This window comes from Hippoglossus hippoglossus, chromosome 17 (assembly GCF_009819705.1).
Source record: "Hippoglossus hippoglossus isolate fHipHip1 chromosome 17, fHipHip1.pri, whole genome shotgun sequence".
NCBI classification, from domain to species: Eukaryota; Metazoa; Chordata; class Actinopteri; order Pleuronectiformes; family Pleuronectidae; genus Hippoglossus; species Hippoglossus hippoglossus.
In genome coordinates, this window is record NC_047167.1 from 2,626,972 (window position 1) to 2,648,397 (window position 21,426).

General features: G+C 43.4%; 1 long non-coding RNA gene across 1 annotated transcript; it reads left to right on the top strand.

The window, feature by feature from the left end:
• The first annotated feature begins 1,407 nt into the window (after nt 1-1,407).
• Nucleotides 1,408-15,644, top strand: LOC117777934. The gene is made up of 3 exons (XR_004616701.1): nt 1,408-1,418; nt 4,474-4,483; nt 15,111-15,644. It is a non-coding gene; the product is annotated as an uncharacterized LOC117777934 (long non-coding RNA).
• The last annotated feature ends 5,782 nt before the right edge of the window (nt 15,645-21,426 follow it).

Genomic DNA, 21,426 nt, shown 5'->3' on the forward strand with positions numbered 1-21,426 from the left:
AATAATTATAACCACCGCTGCTCCAGGGTCAGCACAGACGCACATTAAAAGGTCCAGTCGCCATGTGTCAGTCTCTGTCGGAGTCTGCTTCCTCCTCAATCCTCTGACCTGCGCTCACTTTACACTTTAACAATAAACACCATCATTGATCACAAGTTGTTAGGACACGTACAGTGCTGATGTTTACTTTGTGTTTGTTTGAGTCGCTCTAGAGTTTGAGACAAGTTTAAACCTGTGACACAACACAAGATGTAACATGACGCGCACAGTCAGGACATCAGGGTTAAAGAGAGCGGAACAATCCGGAGTCATGATCCTACATTATCGATTTAATAACTTAATATATGTGTGTGGAGGTGAGGGGGCTGGGAGAGCCCCCTCACCTGCACCAGAGGATCAATCAGCGCAGGTGAGAGCTGATTGGTCCTCGTGCTTAAAAGGCAGCATCTGCGCTGCCTCACGGTGGGACTCGGACACTGGAGACTCCCCGACAGAGAGACACTGAGCTGGAAAGCTCAGGGAGATTAAGTTTGGATTCAATAAACATGTTAAAAGCAGAATGGTTCGTCTCTGGTTCTTGTGGTGAGAGCCACAATGTGATTATCAGTTTGTGTGTGAAGAGGGACACAGACAGACGAGTTCCTCCCCCAGATTGCATCATTTGTGCGTACGCATTGGTCTGAGGAAGTCTTTACACTGTGTATATACGGGTTTAATTATATTTATCGTTTTTCTATATTTCTATTTCTTTATATTCCTTCACCAACAAGTACTGCATGCTGCTGCAACATTGCAAATTTCCCCATTGCAGGACTAATGAAGGACTTCTTAGTCTTAGTTGCCCAGTCTTTATTTACACACATTGAACTATGTAAAGACTGACTACAGTTACTGGCTCCTTGCGGTTCTTTTACCTCAGGACATCCATGCAGGTAAGAAGACATTTTATTGACAAGAACTACATAAGTTTAGTGTGGCAGTGGACCTTGCCACGGGGCTCTCACCACAACAACCAGAGACAAACCATTCACTTTTCAACATGTTTATTAAATCAACAAACATAAACTTAAATCAAACATAAAGCAACTAGCTTTGCAGCCTAGTGTCTCTGAGTCCTCTGGTTCGGAGTTCCAGAGTCATCTCAGACGCTGCCTTTTAAGCGTGAGGACCAATCAGCTAACAGCTCTCACCTGTGCTGATTGACCCTCCATGGTGCAGGTGAGGGTGCTCTCCCAGCTGCTGTGGCCATTTACAAATCAGTTTTCTCTCTTTCTTGGTGTGGCTTTCAGAAATCATGCTGCAACAGACCCAAGTTGCCACGGTAATGGGCTATTACAACAGACAAAGGTGGCCATCAAGTCAATTAATCAAATTTTACTTGTAGAGCCCATATTCACAAACCGCATATTTTAAATAAAGTGTAGGGATTTATGTAAAGGACAGGGACCAGATATGAGGAGGAAAAATGCTTCATGAAGGAGCCCAGGAAGTGTGATGTGAAAACATTTTTGGAGCATACAGCGCATGAACATGCTAAAACGCCGGTAATTAGTACTTTAAGGTTTCATATTACAACATGTTATCAGAGTTAATTGTGTTACTAATGTGTTTTAGGTGGTGTCAGGGCTTGAGGGACAGATGTCTCACACAGCTGTCAGCTGGCTGAAACAGCTGCCTGGTGTGTGACCCTACACTGCTGCAGGATGTATCTCACTGGGCCCAGTTGGTCATCGACACACACCTGGAGACACGCACATCTGCGAAACAGCTACTCTGCAATGAACCATTTAAATCATTTATCAGCGATGACCGAAACCCATGTCCACCAGAGGAGACGAACAAAGTATGTGGATGTGGTATCTGAAAATAGATACGCCAAAAAATCGATGGTTTCACAAAAGTATACATGTATATGAAAAAATAATTCCTTAATTCTCTCAATCCTTCCACAAGCACATGGGTAGACCTGACAGCCTCACATATTTATAAAGAAAAGGCATGAAGAGGATTTCACGTATAAAAGAATTCTTTACAGCTGCCACAACGAAGGGTCAAACTCCCGAAATATAGGTCCGATCAACATGAAACCTAATACTCAGCAACTGAAAATACTCCACATCTTTGCCTCTGGGTCCACTTTGTACATGTATGAATGTCATGTGATTTGAATGTATTATCTTCTTATTCCCAGTTTCTAAGAGTGACTTAATAATATTAGCATGTTGTTAGTATCAGCCGCACACAGTCCTCAAACTCAACTGACAAAATCTGGACTTGTACTTGAATGTACATTTGTAAGACCAATATATTTCCTGCATGCAGAGAAATACATAACATATCTTGTGTGTTCCAACATTCACCTTGTTACAGCCCTCACAACTCCCTTGGTGCCTGCTTACTCCTACATTTTCTTAAGTTTTGGGAAGAACTCCAGAGCCCAAGTTCCCCTCGCAATTATCTCCAGTCAGGCACCAGCAGCAAAGCCCCCAGCCTACACCAACAACATATTCCTAATTAGAAAGGTAGTGTCTGTTGCCTGTTCTCTCATTTAATAGCTCCTGTGACTAAAGTTTGTAACTCTGAAGTTTTCACTTGCAACTTGTGTGCCATTACTATTATATATTTTGCACAGTGTGTAAGGGGAATTTATGGGGCCTTAAAGTGGTCTCTAGCTCGTGCACCATATATGAGGTGTTCATTCTGTGCTGTTACTCTTAGTCCATCCTCCTGTTATCATTAGGACCCCTGCGTATTCCATTCTTCTATTGCGGCTTTGTGAAAACCACAATACATTTCAGTCAGAGAATAGTGTTGTGGCTCTGTGCTGACCAATAAGATGTGTGCGTTTCTTGATGACCGGCTGTTCTCACACTGCCTCAAGAATCACAACCTGCAGATTTGTCATTCATCATTTGCACTCAATAGTTCAAATGTTGGCTCTTAATACAGGGGTCTGAATAAAATGGTCTCACAATTGATTCTTCTCAACATTTCATTCGTCACTTATGACATATCATTGATATTTTAATTGAATACCCAACTGTGATCAATGAAGTCCCCCAGTTTGAGGATTCTCTGATATCTAGCTTAAGGAGAGTGATGGATGTTTTCAAATACACACTTGACTATTCTTTGAAACAGGACATTTAATGTTACATTTATGCTGTTTATTTAATTCAAATGTGTGATTTGAAATTATTTGGAAATTACCTGCCAATTCCAAGTTACTTAAAACGTCTAGCCTGTAAACTCCATGCATTGTACATAGTTGTATATGGGCAACTCAGTCCAGAGTCCTGTTCACTCATATCTTTCATTAAATGTATATTAGAAGATAAATATTGCTAAAGTTGTATGAAAAGCGATATATATTTTTGTTGGTCAAGAGTTTTCACGCACTTTTATATGGTGGTTTACTCACTTATTATTGTCTGATTTTTAAAAGTTTGAGTCAAATTCAACACCATTGTTTACTGAGTGTTATATTATTATAACAGGACACAGACATAAGGTGGACTTTTCCCTTTTAACAGCCAAACACAGATGAGCTGTAACCTAGGGCAACAGAGGGCTGTGTGTATAGTCATGTTGGTTTGTGACATGATGGTATGCCGAGTTCCATTACACCTCAGAGCTTAGATGACGGCAGCTGATGCTGAGGCACAGGGCCCTGGAGCAGCTGCACAGGGGAGACTGGAAGGGGCGTCAGCCACACCCTCGAGCATGGAGGAGGAACTAGGGTGGCGCCTGCCGGGACCCCCGTTGCCAGGACTTGAGGTGGCTGCCTGTTAGCAGGCCGAAGAGGAAATTGGTTGAGGCTGATGGCTATTTTGCAGTGCATATGCGGGAGGACCCAAAAATGTAGAAGCAAGCCAGATAACAAAAAGTGACCTTTAATTAAGGCTAAGGTTCAAACAAAAATCCACAAAAAGAAGAAACACTGGAAACTAGAAAATGACTCAGAGGCTAAACTGAAAAAAACATGGAAAACACTAGGGAACTAGAGCAACTCACAAGTGAAGGATCTGAAGGTGAATGACGTGAAAGGTAATAACATAAGACGACGGACTGACAACGACAAAGGGAAGCACGAAGACACACGGGAGGCAGGGATAATTGGACACAGGTGAAACACATGAGGAACAGGTACAGACAATCACAGGGGGGAAACAGGACAAAGACAGGAAGTCAAGTTAGAAACACAAGAGGGCCAAAACTTCAAAATAAAGCAGGAAACACAGAACTCATAAATTAACATATGAACACAAGGAAACACAGGAAAAGTCTATAAACAAAGAGTCTAACTCATCTAAGAGTTAAAGTCAAGAGAGTCACGACAGTTGATATGAGGGGTGGCGAGGTGCCTCCGAACCTTTGAGTTGAAATTCTGACTAAAGGTTGCAACTTACGATTCTAGGGTTGAAAATTCCGACCTCCAAGGTTTAATTGAACGCGGCACAGGTGAACGGTCAGGTAAACACAGGTGGCTAGTTCGGTGTGTGGGCGTGTGTGTCCCCTGGAGGTTCAGAGAATACTGCAATGATCAATGCATAGGACGGTGTTTTTAGTGCCAGTGATGTCATTAAAGATTTAGTGCAGAGGCATTTAAACGCACAGCAACAGGGATGAAGATCTGTCACTTTTTCAAACATCTAGCAAATGGTAGTTTCTTGTTTTAGCAGTTAGTAAGATTAACAACATGCCTGTGTGAAGGCTTGATTTGTAAGACATTTTTCTTAGCCACATTTATTTAGGCTAGCAATCACAATTTAAACTTAATTTCATATGATGCTGTCTGGACATAAACTTGGCCATTTTCACAAAGAATGCACTGTGTATGTTATTATTACACTTAATAATAACATACACAGTGTCTTAATATTTTTTGTGTGCAGAATTCTAAACTTATAAAGTAACTAGCAACTATAGCAAGATGCAAAATAATAAGAGTGAGTAAAACATTCTTGTTTTTTACCACTACAGCACTGATGATAGCAATGTGCCGAACAACGCATCTGACCACAGCTCACATTAAGACAATCATGCCCATGGGCAATCAGATGGATGCAAGTGTTTTTACTATTTAAATAACTGAAGGCACTGAATGGAAAAATTAATAATAATAATTTAGCTAATAATTTAGCTAATCTGAGCAAAGTGATGTCGTCACGGAGGCTGACCCAAGGTGCTGCAGCTGGAGGAGAGCAACTGTGTGGTCTGACTGCAGATGGCGATGGGTTAAAGTCAGACAAAATTTCTAACCAGCATGCATTGTGTTAGGACCAGCATGCATCACTTTATGTCAGCGCTGTGCAGTTGGAAGCACCTTGTGTCTCGAGCTGGGCGAGGCTGAACCTACTTTCCATTCTCCCACTTAATCCACTGCTTCTCTTCATCTCTGATTGCCAACTGTCTCTTGCCAGCTCGTTGTTGAACCCACAGAGAGAAAACATCTCTGCCAAACTCCTGCCTTGCTTTTCGTTGTTTTTTGTTAGTTATTGGATTTTGCCTCAACCGACTTACTTGTGTGCCTCAGACCTGCAACTCTCACCTGTGCCGCCCAGCTGTGTCCAGGATTGTCTTCCATCTCTCCTGCCGTTCCTGCACTCACAAGCTCCTGGTGCTGCTTCCGAAACCTGCCAAGCTTTGGCTCTCACCTTCCAGGACCCGCTTTGGGAGACCCTGCTCGGGCCACACCAACTCTGACCTATAGCCTACCTGTCTGAAGATTCCCTTTGCTCAACCGTTCACTAGCATAGGTCTCCTACTCCACCATTTACCTGCATATTGTCAAACGACCAAACCCTCCTGTGTTATGTGTCCAGTCCTTTTGTGAACATTGATCTTAATAGTTGCAGAAAAGCATCATGTGAACACACAATATCACAGGTCCACTTATGACCTGATTGTCAATAATCTGCAGCTCCCTTTCAATATAGACTATCAAGGAACGTGTTATTAAGCTGACTGATTTTAAAATATGATTAAGCAGGACTATCTCCAACAGAAAAGAACATTTAAGTTATATATTAAACGCTAATGACGAATCATAGATATGCAACATTGGATGTCAAACAAATCCAGGAGACAATATTGGGTGTCCGTTACTGAGTGGTCCCTGACTGATGATTTGAGTCTTCAACATGGATCAGCCCTATGATCCCGATGAAGGATTCTGACAGTAAATGTTTTTTACATAGTGCTTATGTATATTTTACATATTTACAGCAGCACTGTCCCAGCATATTGAGTGATACTGCATCACTGCTGTTATCAGACAACTAAAATGCTGAATTTGGAATGACAGATGTAAGGAGAGAAAAGGGTGACTATCAGGTCTGTGGAACATTCCATCCATCATCCCCTAATGCATCTGACTACATTTTATAAGGATGAAAGTAAAACCAGAGTGCTGAGAGGAAGGCTGTCATATTTCCACGGTGCTGCCACCCTAAAGGGGAGATGTCACGCATTGTTTTTGTGGAAGGTAGATTTAAATCTATCTACCTGGGGCCTCCTCTCCTTCTAAAAATAGCCATGCCAATCATGTTTATTCCTACAGGAAATTATGCATGTAGGCTGACGTGTCATACATTCTAACAACAAATAAAAGCTTGGGGAACATTTTGAATAGAGCATAATATTCAAGTAGCACAAAAGCTGGAAATGAAAATAAAATGTGGAGAAGGGACGTCAAGTTTGTGTAAGACGCTGGGTCTCAATTTGTAATGCGACTGACATGTGCGCACATTAAAGCAGTTAGAGGGATGACAGGGGCCGAGAAACCAAAAAATTTAATAGGAAAGGAGGGAGTGACAGGGACCAGGAAAACAGTCCTTGCAGAGGAGGTAACTTGAGTAGTTCAATCAGGAGAGACTTGATTCACAATTTAACAATGTTTATTTTGACAAATGCACAAATGAAACATATGTGCAGGAGTGATATGGGATCTAAAATGTAGAACATAACAAAAGGTTAGCAAGACATAAATAAAGTTAAGGTCCAAGACCAAATATAAAAAATGCCAACAGAATTATAAATCGGTACAGCATTAACAACAGAAATTAAGTCGCTTGACACCAAAAATAAAGGTCCGCTGGACCGAAAGTAGAATGCTGTGGTGAATGCAGGATCTAAATGTAGAACTTAATAAAAGGTCTGCAAGGACCGAACTTAAATAAAAGGTCATTTGACCAAACTGAAATTAAGTTCCAAGACCAAATAAAAGGCCAACAGAAATTAAAAATGGTACAGCAACCAAGTCGCATGATAAACAAAAATGAAGGTCCGCTGGACCGAAAGTAAAGTACAGTGTGCAACACACATGTCGCGAAGCACGTATGGGGTCCTTCAGACCATGCAAGGTCACCAAGACCGAGTATGCAATGAGTGAGGAGGGCGCCCAGGTGTGTGTTTAAACGAGAAGTTACCTGTATAGCTAGCACGACTCAGAAGACTGAACAGATAATACAAAACCACCACCAGTTATATGCATGACTTACCGACATCAGGGTTTTAGAGATCTTTGATTCGAAAGGTGGATATAGGAGGTTAAAGCAGAAGAAGACCATCTTCCTTGTAGTGAAGAAGAGGAAATAGCTTGGTTGGCTGCAGAAGTAGCAGCTCCTATCCTGAAAGAATGAGCTGAATGGGGCTCGGGCGATAGGTTGCTTTTAATGAGGATTTGTTTAAGATGATGATTGAACCAGGTTCTGGATAAAGGAAGTTTCCCAGGAATGAGGAATAGGGGACAACGGGGGCTAGTAGAAGGTCTGATTTTTAGAAAATTAATCATGGACTAATGGGCAGAAAAGTGAATCGATGCTAGCCACTATGATTGAACAAACACCGTTGCATTTAGAATGTTTAAGCTGGAGAATGTAGTGAGCAGAGTGAAAATTTAGGTCGGAGAAAAAAATGTCAACATCGGGATTAAATGTGATAAACTCCCCAATTCTTAAAAATCCGTAAAAAGCTAATAGACATACAGCATCGAGTAGAGAATCTGCGTAAGGGGAAAACATGCCGTTTCTAAGCACTGACAGCATCCTGTGCAGAACACAGAGTGTGATGGGCTGTCTACGGTCTGGAAGGGGAGGATAAACTTTTGAGATGCCTTTAAGTAGTAGTTTAACAGCCAGATTTGAAAATAAACTGGGGAAAGAAGGGTTGTGACATCTGGCGTTGAACTATATTCCTGCTACTAGTCCTCGAATGTAAGTTGGTTTAAAGTGCCGGACGTCCATACAATAACAGATGAATGCACAAATTATGTTTATGTGAACAGGTTTAGGCGGTACATGAACGGAGATACAGAACAAAGCAAAAGTGCTCCAGGCAAAATCTTACATTTTTAGGGTAGACGTTGCTAGTTCTTTCCTAATGTAGACCCTGGCTGATTCTAGGTATTTAGACAGGGGTTCATTGTTTAATAGAGAGCAAGAAGGTAGACGTGCTGTGATTATGAAGTTGTGTGATGGCAGACCACGTGATACTTCTCATGAACGGTGTCAGGGACCGAGCAGGAAGACCAGAGAGCCACAGATAGCTTTCTTTAGTATTTTAATTTGGTTTTCATTAACAAAAATGCTAAGGGTCAAACTTCACCAATCTGGGCCAGCAAAAGGTCAACCAACCAAACTAGCTTCCGGTACCCAGTGAGGCCAAGTTAACATCACCACCAAAAAACTGCCTTTCAACTTACAGGGGAACATATATTGTGGCGGATCAAGCCACTCAAAACACAAAAGGGGGGTAGAATTAGACATAATAATATTGAAAACAAACTACAGCCACAACTTAACACCCCGGTATAAGGCCGTATAATATTAACTTAGGAACAATAATTAAACATAAGTAGTCAAAGACATTAACAACTAAAAACCTAAATAAGGAAACAATATCCCTCCCCATGATTACAAGTGACATGGTGCAGTCCAATTAATGCTCAAAGCCATTTAAGGTTGTCTGCTGCAGCTGGGCCTCCTTTTGATGAATGGCCAGATGACTCCAGCAGCAACCCCCAGGAACTGGTAACTCAAAGAAAACTTGATTAATTATCAGAGAAAAGAAAGATATAAATAAATTAAGTATGTTGTATGAAACCAAAATCTGTGTCCAGTTATTTATCTGTGATGTGGGTGTGTGTGCAAAGAGGAACAAACTAAGCAAATTAAGAAAGGTTACCACCATGTTAATGAGTTTCAGTGTTTGTGATGGTGCGGCCATCACAAACGACATGATGATCTTACAAGAGGAACGCCCTTTGTTGATTATATTAACTACTGTTTTGTTGTCGCAAAGGACAGAGATGCGTTTGCGTTCCCAATGCTGTCCCCAGATATGACATGCTACGGCAATGGGGTAAATTTCAAATAGAGCGGACGACAAGTTGTGTCTTGGGAAGGAGGGAGGCCAGTGGCTTGCGAACCACTGTCCTTGAAAGAAATCCCCAAAACCCACGGATTGGGCAGCATCCGTGAAGAACTGCAAGGAATCAGAGGAATGAACCAGGTCTTCGTAGAAGAAAGTGATGCCATTCCAGTGATCGAGCAGATGAGACCAGAAACACAGGTCGGATCGGCACCCTTCATCGAGCGATATTTTGTCGTGTAAATTTGGCACGGAGGATGCCGTGTCTAAAAGACAGGAGATAAAGGAGCGTCCTTGAGGAATGACGCGCATTGCGAAGTTGAGGTGACCGAGGAGGGAGCGCAGCTGCAGCTTGGTGCTGTTTTTGACAGCGCGCTATGTTTTTGCGATGTCGCGAATGCGCTGTAATTTTTCTAATGGGAGTGACGCTTTCATTTCGATGGTATTTAGCGTGATGCCAAGGAATTCCAGACGTGTATCGGGGCCTATTGTTTTTTCATCTGACAGAGGAACGCAGAGGGATTGAAAGAAGCATTTAAGTTTGGAGAGGGACGCGCCTGAGCTGTCTTGAGGAGGATCTATGAGAAGGAAATCATCCAGTAGATGGAGAACAGTTGGAACGCTGACTCTGTTAAGCAGAATCCATACACCTCGGACAGTTGGTTAAAAATGCTCGGGCTACTCCTACAACCAAAAGTTATGTGTACCGCAAAGTAAAATTTGGATTTCCATCGGATGCCAAGCAGATTCCACTGCGAGGGATGTATGGGGATGATTTTGAAAGCGTCGGTAATGTCTGCTTTGGAAAGCCAGCCTCCTTGACCTGCAAGCTTTATTAATTTTATTGCATTGTCGACCGTGGCGTAATTGAGAGAAAAGGGCTCTGGTGGAATGAGACTATTTACGCTTGCGATGGGGCCGGAGCGGGGAGCTGAGAGATCAAAAATTGATCTCTTCCTGAATATTTTCTATGATCTCTTCCTATTTATTTTCTGGTTCATTTACGGCGGACTGGAGATTTTTTGCCACGTATGTAACTGTGGAAGAGGAGAGGACCCCCACTCGGAAGCCCTGAGAAAGTCCTGTGATTAAATAGTTTACGAATACAGAGTCGGGGTGGGAAGACAATTCTGCTGTTAGATATTGGACGTTTATTGGTGTGGAGGGATGAGTGTTCAGAAGAGCTTTGAACCACAACGTTTCTGTGCCTGAGGTTGGTTCTGGAATGGGTTCGGGCATGTGGGACAGACGGACCTGGGATGAGCGTCTTGGCAGATGCTGCAAATGTGGAGAAATGGGCAGTTGGGGTATATACACAAACTCATGTTGAATTGATGGCAAATTGGTGGTTTGTTGAATTGATGCACCTGGTGGCCTAGACTGTCGGTGTGCTGAGAAGAGGATGGAAAGGGGATCTTGTTTTGGAATGGCACTGAACAACAGAAGAGGTATGTGTGACCCGCATTGCCGCAGGAATTACATGAAATCGCTTGAGCGCCTCTAGAGACCATAATGAGTAGTTCTGTGTCTAATTCGGACCAGTTAAGACATGTATTGCATTGTGTTATATACAGCGCGGCTTTGCTTGAGAAAGCTTTGTGGTAATGGTGAAATATGTTTCTTCCATATCTTAAATTTAAGTCACCGATTAACATCAGGTAAGCGTCTAGTTCTTGAGCAGATTGTATCGCGGTAGATGCTAAAGGCAATGAGGAATTGTCCGATTGATAAGTCTCTGTTTAAACGCGGATCCGTGGTTCTGAGCACGGCAGTGATGTTTTCCCCCCATGGCAATGGTTTTATCGCACTCCGGGGATGGCAGAATGAGGCTGACTAGGTTGATGTTTTTTCATTGTAATATTTTTGATCTGAGACGTACGGAAATATTTGCTGACTCAGGTATGTATGGCTTACCTACAGCCGGTGCCGGGAAGGCTGAGGCCAAAGTGTGTTGGATGGTTTCGCTGGGCAGAGTGGATGTGTGCGTGGCTAGTTGCACTAAGGAGACTTGTGGGGCGCTGATGTTCGCTGAGCATGAAGCGAAGTTTGCGGCATTTTCAACAGTCTCCAGCCGGGTATCAATGTTCTGCAAGGTGGCGGCCAGGGACTGCAAGGTGGTTGTCAGGATGTTAACTGGAGCTGAAGAGGGTGCAGGAGCGCAAGATTGGGTAGATATGTTACTGTAACAAACCTCTGTTACCGTGGGTTTCTTGTCATGAACACAAGGGACCACAGGTATGATTTCCTCAATGCTTTTCTTTATTCTTAGTCTATTCACATATATATATATATATTGTCACAGCCCGGCTCAAGGATTGTGACAAGGAGGGAGATGACACGAGTGGACTGTTGCTCTTTCAGGTTTTTATTAACAAATTAAATTATACTCAACAACACAACGTGTGTCCACGAACAAAAACAGAACAGGATGCTTGAGTCCGGGAGATCCAACCTCGTCCCGCCAAGAGCGCAAGACCTTGAGATGAATGTGGCAAGGCTTCTTAAAAGGGCCCAGCACACCTGGCCGAGGTGTGCACTGATTCACACTGACGTCACCTCCACCTACAGCTCAGGGGAAAGAGAACAGGGACACCTAGTGTCCAGGCAAGGGTGGAAGGGGTCGTCACAATATATGTGTGTATATATATATATATATATATATATATACACACACACATGGGCAAGCTCTCCAGGCGTTGCCTTCTAACCCGTTCCAGCGTGCTACTGCTGATAAAGAGGAGAGAGTTATTAGTTGACCTGGAACACCTGTGCACAATCAGAGTCTCTCTCTGGCACCGATCCCAGAACCCCATCCCTACTCCCTCCCTCCTGCAGCCGACGCTGATCACGCCCCACTACCACATACCTCCACCGCCCGACTTAGGCCGGGGAACCCCCCCCTCCCCCCTCTGAAGTCGGCCACAGCCATCTGCGTCCCTGGCCTATGGATTGGATATGCGTCAGACCGTGAGACTACCGCAAGGTGAACCATCGTTCACCTTGCGGTAGTCCACACAGAAGCGTATAGACCCATCCTTCTTGGCCACAAGAAGCATGGGGCTGCACCAGGCGCTGTTGGACTCTTCTATTCCCATCTCGAGTATAGCTGCCAATTCTTTCTGAACAACTTTATTTTTATGTTCAGGAAGCTGATAGGGTCGTGAGAGTGATGTTGTATGAGTTTTGTGCGTCCTGGCAAGGGGGAAAACACGTCAGCAAATGCTGCTGCAACATGGCGATCTCTGCTCTTTGGGCCAGGGAGAGATGGTCATCGCAAGGGAGCGAGGTCGGATTGACGGAATTTGGTACCTCAGGACCCAACTCATCTCTTTCGCTCACCAGCGACACAGGCTCTGCCTCTCTCCATGTTTTTAGGAGGTATATTTGTGTGGCTCCACCCCTGTCGCACAACCTCATAATCGACGTCCCCCACCCGCCGTGTGACCACGAAGGGCCCTTGTCACTTGGTGAGTAATTTAGAGCTAGAAGAGGGGAGCAATACAAGTACTTTTTCTCCCGGTGTGAATTGTCTCAGCCTGGCTCCTCTGTTGTACAGGCGCTGTTGATGTACCAGGGCCTGGAGCAAATTCTCACGTGATAACTGCCCAAGTGTGTGGAGTTTTGCTCTAAGGTCCAGGACGTACTGAATTTCATTCTTATTGGGGCTTGGACCTTCCTCCCAGTTTTCTCTAAGTAGGTCCAGTATGCCCCGTGGTTTTCTGCCAAATAATAGTTCAAAGGGAGAGAATCCTGTGGAGGCCTGGCGCACCTCCCGCACTGCGAACAACAGGATCAAGCCATTTAGCCCAATTGCGCTAGTCTTCGTGAATGAACTTACGGATCATGGATTTTAACGTCTTATTCAGCCGCTCGCCCAGACCATCAGTCTTTGGGTGGTACATGCTGGTCCGAATAGATTTAGCTCCCAGTAATCCATACAGTTCCCTTAGTGTTCGTGACATAAACAAGGTGCCTTGGTCAGTCAGGATCTCTTTTGGGATCCTGACTCGGGAGATGACCTGAAACAGTGCCTGCGCAACACTCTTTGCAGAGATGGTCCGAGCGGCACCGCCTCTGGATATCGCGTTGCGTAATCCACCAGGACTAACACAAAGCGATACCCACATGCACTCGCGGGGAGCTGGTGGTGGTTGCGCCGGGCTATGGTGTTGAAGAGGGGCCCTTCGGTGAGGGGCTGGGGTCGGCCGGTTCGGTGTGGGGGTGAACGGCTGCCTCCGCCCTGGCCGCCAGGATGAACTGCGAGGTGGTCCTCTGCCTGGGTGACGGCCGCTTCCAGCGTCGCGGGTCAATGGTACTGCACCCACGCTGATGTCCGGTCCAGGAGCCCCTCTATAAACTGTTCCAACACCACCTTCCCCAGGATCTTGTCCTCCGGGGTGGAGCCCCCTGGCTGCAGCCACTGTGTCACTGCGTCACGCAGCTGTTGGGCGTACACGAACGGATGGTCCTGGATCCCCAGCCTGGCGTCCCGGAACCTCCGGCGATGGTCCTACGGCGTCAACCCCAGCCTGTCCAGGACCGCCCTCCTCACATGCCGGTAGTCTCCTCTCGCCATCGACGGCAGCCCCAGCGCAGCGTCTGTGCCTCCCCTGACAGCAGGGGGAGAAGACGCACTGCCCACTCCTCCGCCGGCCATCCACACGCCTCCGCCGTAGCCGCAAACATATCAAGGAAGGACTCAGGGTTGTCCGCCTCCAACATTTTGTGGAGGGTTATGCCTGCCAACGGGGAGTGGGCCGCGGGGGACGGCGCTACCATCGGCTGGATGAGGAGATGCTCCATCTGGGTCCGGAGCATCCCCAGGAACTGTCTATTGAAGTCCGCCTGCTCCATTTGCATGGCCGCGACTTCCCCCACCATCTGTCCAAGTGCCATCACCGGCTGTGTCGGATGCTGGTTCTGCTCTTGGTCCATGACGAGTCAGCAGTTGGGCGCCAGTGTAACAAACCTCTCTGTTACCATGGGTTTCTCGTCATGAACACAAGGGACCACAGGTATGATTTCCTCAATGCTTTTCTTTATTCTTAGTTTATTCACATACATATATATAATCAATGGGCAAGCTCTCCAGGCGTTGCCTTCTGGTTCCCGGGGGCCACGCGTCCCAGCACGCTACTGCTGATAAAGAGGAGAGAGTCATTAGTTGACCTGGAACACCTGTGCACAATCAGACTCTCTCCCTGGCACCGATCCCAGAACCCCACCCCCTCCCTCCTGCAGCCGGCGCTGATCATGCCCCACTACCACAGTTACTTATCTTTGTTGCGGGGGCCTTGGTGGCCACGAAAAGGCAAGGCGGGGAAATCGGCTGGGGTAGTTGGATCGTGCTCGGGGTGGGAACTGCGACCCTTGTTGGAGAGAAGTGCAGTTTGCTAGCTCGCGAAGCTGAGAAGGAGGCAGGCCTGTAGCTGGCATGATGCTGTGATCTTGTAGCTGGGCGATGAGATGGTCAGCCTAGTCTGTGAGGGATTCGTTGCGTTCGGCTAGGCAACCTTTACTATCAAAAGAGCCATTTTGCCCCAAAATAAAATTTGTCTGGAGCCGCAAAAATATTTGATAACACAGCTTATACAGTTTTATGTATAGTTATACTATATATATAAAAACTATAGTTTGTTGCATTCATGGAATTATAGAATGACAATAAAAAAAAACTGTTGACATTTTATTGCTATCTTATGAAGAGGAGAACAAAATACATTGGCATGTGTAAGCAGAACTATGCTTTTTCGCTCATCTCCTGATCGGTACTTTTCAGCAAATGCTGTGTGCTTGTTCTGGAAATGTCTTTCAACATTAAATTTTTTGTTGTTTGCTAGTTTCTCGCCACATATCAAGCATACAGGTAAGCCAGCATCGTTGGCAGTGAAAGCAAATGAATCTGTCCACGCAGAATTAAACTCTATCTTCTCCCGAGACTTTTCTTTTTGGGGATTTATCCATGGTTAGCTTACCGAGGCCAGGGGTCGGAAACTCAAGATTAGCCACCTGCAGGGAAAAGGGCCATAGACGTAATAGGATGTGACGCGTATTTTAGTTGGCGAAATATTAATACAAAAAGTGAGAAACTGAAACTCGGTACAAACCAACTGCAGCTTCTGCTCTGATCAAGAAGCTGCGGCGCTGATCTCTGAGCAACTGTGACGAGAGAAACTCGGTGTTGTCACTGTTAAGAAGCAAGTAAGTGACTTACCGGCTGCTTCACGTGAACGAGCTCTGATCTCACTGTGTGTGTGTCTCTGAGTGAGTGAATGGGGGCCTGTGTGTGTGTGCGCTGTCTGGGAGCACACGCACACTCGCCCGCTCCTGGTATTTCATGATGGCCTGATACGATGAGGATTTAAAAAATGTACGTGAACGTGACGTTCACTCACATTCATCCTATGAAAATTGATTCGTTAAGTTCACCGTTCGCGAGGACGTATTCAAACCATGTTTTTAATTCAATTATATATTTATTGAACTCATTAGAAAAAACTGTTCATTAGCTTTATTCTGTGCTGGAAACTGACTGTTTGATTTAATAATGAGTAGCTGTCACTATCAGTGAACAATGTACAGAACATTCCCACTAACACAATGAATAGAGCTTTTCACAGCCAGTCTGCTTTCTTGACATCATCAGCCATTGATTTTTTTTTCATCAGCCATTTGATCTCAATGTGGTTTGATTCCATAGCAAATCAAATCAAAATTATTTTATTCATAAGCACAAATTCACTTTCCTTCCTCGCCCTAGACTTGCTTGCATGTATTTTGTTCATCTACTTGGCTTCACCCTTGTCTTGCAATTTGGACTTGCGATACCTTCAATACAAATTGAATAAACAGGCAACCGGCACTCTGTGGCAGTATGTGTGTTTGTCAAATTAACTACAGCAGCAATAGGCAACTGTGGCAAACATCGGTGCAGGATCATTTTGATTATTTAGTTTGATATCGGACTAACTTAGATATTAATGCTGCAATGCTTGATATCCTGCTGAATTACGGAGCTTTTATTTGGGAAAAGTTGTGAACTTGGGTCTGACGATAGTGTCATTGTTTTACAGAGCTCTAAAATACCTGACATGCATAAACCACACATGTGAGCAGTAATAAAGCAACTTCTGTTTCCTTTAAAGGAAAACATTGAGTATAAAATTGGCATTGCACATAAATCAGATAGGATGAATGCAACCTCACTCTACATTACAGTATTAAAAGCTCTGCACACACCATCCAGCACAAAGGGATAGAATAATGTAGAACTGTTTGAGGAGGACTCACTAATGTCAAAGAACAATTTTGACATCACCAGCACATGTTTTGGCTTCATTTTTTCACAATGGGAAGAGTTATAGCTGTATTGTCCATTTTTTACAGCAATTGTGGCATCATGCAACATAGCCTTAACCATAAACTTCATATATAATGTAAAATATACTGTATTAAAATTAGACTTACACATGAATGTATTACATTAGCTTATTTTTTCAATTCTTTGAGGTTATCTTGTAGTAGCCGGCTGGTCGAGTTTCGAGTGAGTGTTAATCTGCTAATTATTGCAACCGTGATACTAGAAAATGCAAACTAGTTAAATGTAGATACACTGTAATTTACCAGGTGACATCTTTGTTGCATTTTTATACAATAAAACCTTGGTCCCACAAACACACACAGCTGGTCTATGTTTAGATGGAGACGAATACCCCTGCATCCTTGAGGTGTGTGTGTGTGTTTGTTTTTCTGCACTGGAGTTCTTGTGGGAATCACTTTGTTTCCACTGTCATAGAGAGGATATTTCCGAACTTGAGAAGATTTGCTCCATCTTCACTGTATTTGGTCTCTCCTGCAACAGTTGATATAAGGTGCTTGGTGAATCTGATGTAACTTCATGAATGGCTCTCTTGCTTTATTGACTGTGGTCATCTAAATCTAAAAGCACATCCATGTCCAAAGGTTACAATACTCATTTTACAACCTTTAACTTCCTATCCAGAGTCAGGTAGACAGATATCCAACATCCTTCTCTGCAAGTCCATCATATGGACTTTGTTCAACGACTTCCTTACAACTTGATTTCCCTGTCTCCAAGGGGCCTTGACATATTTTTGTGTCATTGCTTTTCCATGCTTTTATTTCATCTTCACTACATGACTTCAATTTGTTCAGAGTTAAGCCATAAAAGTACCTCATGCTTTCAACTAGTTGAAAACACAATTTCTCTGCTTTTAGCACATGATAAGACAAGATCACATCATCATCCCAATCCAAGCCTCTCTTCACTAGACACTGGTTACTTTAAGAAGTAAGATTTTACTGATCACCTAAAAAGCTGCCCTTGGTTCAGCTCCCAGCTCCTCGGTGAGCCAGCTAGAGTGCAGCTGTGAATCCTCCTGTGGGGCTCTGCTGGCTGTTCCTACAGGGGACAAGGCTCTGCGGGCTGTTCCTACAGGGGACAAGGCTCTGCTGGCTGTTCCTACAGGGGACAAGGCTCTGCTGGCTGTTCCTACAGGGGACCAGCCTAGCCTGGGCCTCTCAGCTGTGGAACCTGCCCGAGGATCTGCAGCTGCAGCTGACATCGTTTAAATCACTTCCTAAAACATAACATGGGACCGCTGTGGCTCAGGAGGTAGAGCGGGTTGCCCACTAACCAGAAGGTAAGTTCAATTCACTTTTGCTTCCCCCTTTCACATGCATGCATTTGTCAGTATCTAGTGTGCGAGTGATAAGGTGCTGCACATAGATGCACTGTATGAATGTGTGTGTGAATGGGTTAATGGCAAAGCTGTACTGTGATCATTTACTTAACAACTTGCCTCATGCTGTGTTTTTAATGCTGTATTTTAATGTAGTTTTTTGTATTGCTATCATATTTGTCAGTCTTAATCCTGTTTTAAAAACGTAGAGCAATTTGTAACTGAGTTTTGAAATGTGCAGTAAGTTCTTATTTATCATGATTAAAAAAGATTAGTAACTATATTATTGACAAAGTTAAAATTGGTTTATCATAGAAGTTTAATGCTGATATTGACATGAATGTTGGCCAATAAGTTACCAGTTATCATACTAGAAAAATTAAAAGGGCAGTTTATTTTTCAACTTTAAAATGTCTCATTACCAAATGTGCAAGTTCCTTGCTTTCGAAAGTGTGACTTAATGTCAGGGTGCGCAAAATGGCAAACGTGAACCCAAAAGCACGACACTAGAGCAGTCTTAGGAATAGCAAGAGTTCTTGTTTAATGGATAATCTGGGGTCAAAGGCCAGGCAGATAGTCAGAGAAAGCAAACAAATCCAATAGGGAGCAGGCAAAATGGGAATCCAGGGTCCAGAAGGCAGGTCAGAGCGGAGATCAGGCAGAACAATGAATCAGGGGATAACGCTGGAAAGCTAGGAAAAACACACTAGACGATCTGGCAGAGAACAGAGGAAATGAGCCGGTATATATACTGGGTGACTAATGACTGATGGAAAGCAGGTGAGTCTGGGGGTGGGGCAGGTAATGGGATCTGTGGGACGAGGTGATGCAGAGCAGGGGGGAGTGGCTGAATTCTGAAATGACATGAGAATTAGTACATGCAAAAAATAAGATAACAGACAGTGAAAATGTTAAGAGCTGACTGAAGTTGTGACACTTAATCCACTTTTTTGTCCAATTGTCTAATGATCAATTGTTTTTCTCATATGTAATTCAAAAAAAGAATTGGCTGATATGCAATTTCATAATCAGATTGCAGGGGCACCCTTGCTGTATGTAATCACCCTCTCTCTCCCTGCGTTTATATGTCTCGATACTGACAGAACAAAATATCTATGCTGTGCTGGCAATGACTTGATTGACTGTTCTTTGTGTGTTAAAGTAATAACTGAAAAGATGGTTTCAAAAACTTGTTTGTTCACTCTTACTGAGATCCTGTATTATTATGATTATTGCATTAGTTACTCAAATGAGTTATGTAAACTCTAGTGTCCCCTGTGGATGACCCTCAGTGGCGTTTATTATTACCCTCATTAATTTAACTACATAATTTCCCAACAGTGCGCAGACGTTAAGGACAATTAGGTCTATACTGTCAGTAATTGTCAGAATGAGTAGAGTTGATTAGCAGCAAGTAGCATCGCAGCTATAACGCATCCAGTTGTGTGGATCATGTGTTCTGTCACAGCAAGTTCTCTTTTTTCACTCATCCATTTCACAAACGTCTGATGAAAAACAGACATTTGTATTCTAATCATTCCAGATGTCTACACAGGCCACTCCCACTCCTGAGTTTTACTAGCATAACCAAAGTGTATACAGACACAGACAGAGCAATAGAGCTGCTTCTTCCCTGATTCTCTGCTACTCACACTGTGTCTTGTTTTTAGAAATACTGTGACATTTAACAGGAGAACTGCTAAATTATTGACCGCTAAATAACAAATTTACAAAGATGCAACGAAGAATCTTTAAGAATGGGTTACACATATTAACGGAAACTCTTCACATGTTTAGTGCAAAACAACATGAGACATTTATCACAGATTTGTAACTTCCTGAGTTACTTAGTGTGCATCTGGAAAAAGGCAAAAACTACAACTGGGACCACAATGCATTAGTGACATAGGTTTAGCGACTACATACCTTTTACCAACTGAAATGAAATGGATTGAGTGTGAAGGTGCTCTTTCTGATTATTGGAACATCAGCTGTCCACACTCCTAAAGAGGATCCTGTATGAGTTTTAAAGTAAATGTTTGTACACAGAGGAACGACACAGGCTTAAAACAGGACCAGAAATCAAGAAGTGAGCTTGCATGCATCAACACACATTTGCATAAGTGCTGCAGGTCCCAGGCATTAAATCATGCAATTAGTTATTCTGACAAAAAGGTCAAATGAGCAGACAGGACAATGTCAGGCTGTTGCTGTGTTGACTCCCTGTAGCAGAATGATGAGAAAGACAAAGACATTCAATTCAATAAAAAAAATTTGTGTAGCGCCAAGTCATAACAAACATCATCTCACTTTACATAGTAAGGTCATGACATGCAAAATTACAGAGAAGTCTCCACAATGAGCAAACACTTTGGTGACTGTGGAAGAAGAAACCTCTAGAAAAAACAGACTGAATGTGGGCAGACGTCTCTTTATAACAATAAGAACATGAAAGTCCATTAGCATGTTCCCAAATGCAATTTCAGATTTTTAACAAATATAATAATTCCCCATGCATATGTAAGTGAACTCAATTGGTTCACTTATGTGCAATGTAATTGTTGTTACTGGAGCTCTTGAGTTTTCAGCCCGACTGATTAAGGAGCAGATATACTCAAGCTAACACGGCCCACAGATGTTACAGTTCAGAGACACAAACTAAATAATCTTATGAATAAAAGTCAAATGAGCAGACAGGGCAACATTAGGCTGTTGGTGCGTTGTCTCCCCGTAGTGGAATGACAAGACAACAAGTGGCAAAGCAGAGTTCCTGTCGGCTGCCAAACTCCCTGCTGCCACATAAGGACATTTTGGGGTATTGCTCAATAATTAAAAAGTCCACAAATACTGAGTAAAAGTCTCTAAAAAATAAACAACAAAAAAATGTGGCACATTGTTTTTGTGTGTCACATTATCACAAGGACAATGAAATTAGGCAACACCCCTTAGAGTGATATTACATCATGTGCACACAGTTAAACTTCATGCATCGACTGAAATGATAAGAAATTCGAACACGTTCCCAAGTCTGTTGTCTATCTTCAGTGTTAGCATGTGATGGGGATATTGGCACTCATGCAGTCGAACCAAGTGGCACGTCTTTCTTGCATCAGAACTGAATTGAATTTTTTGCATTTGTACTGACAACATGAAATAACAAAGAGAATAACTCAGAAACATTTATGGATGTGACTCAGTGATTATTTCAGGAGGATGTATATTCCTTTATGCTAAAGAGAGCTTGTGTGCTCATAAATCACCATGCATGTAATTATATACTCTGTGCTGGAAGCTGCGGAGTTGAAAGTCTGACACGTTCTGCAGTTTGTGCAGTTTACAGCACAAATCCCTG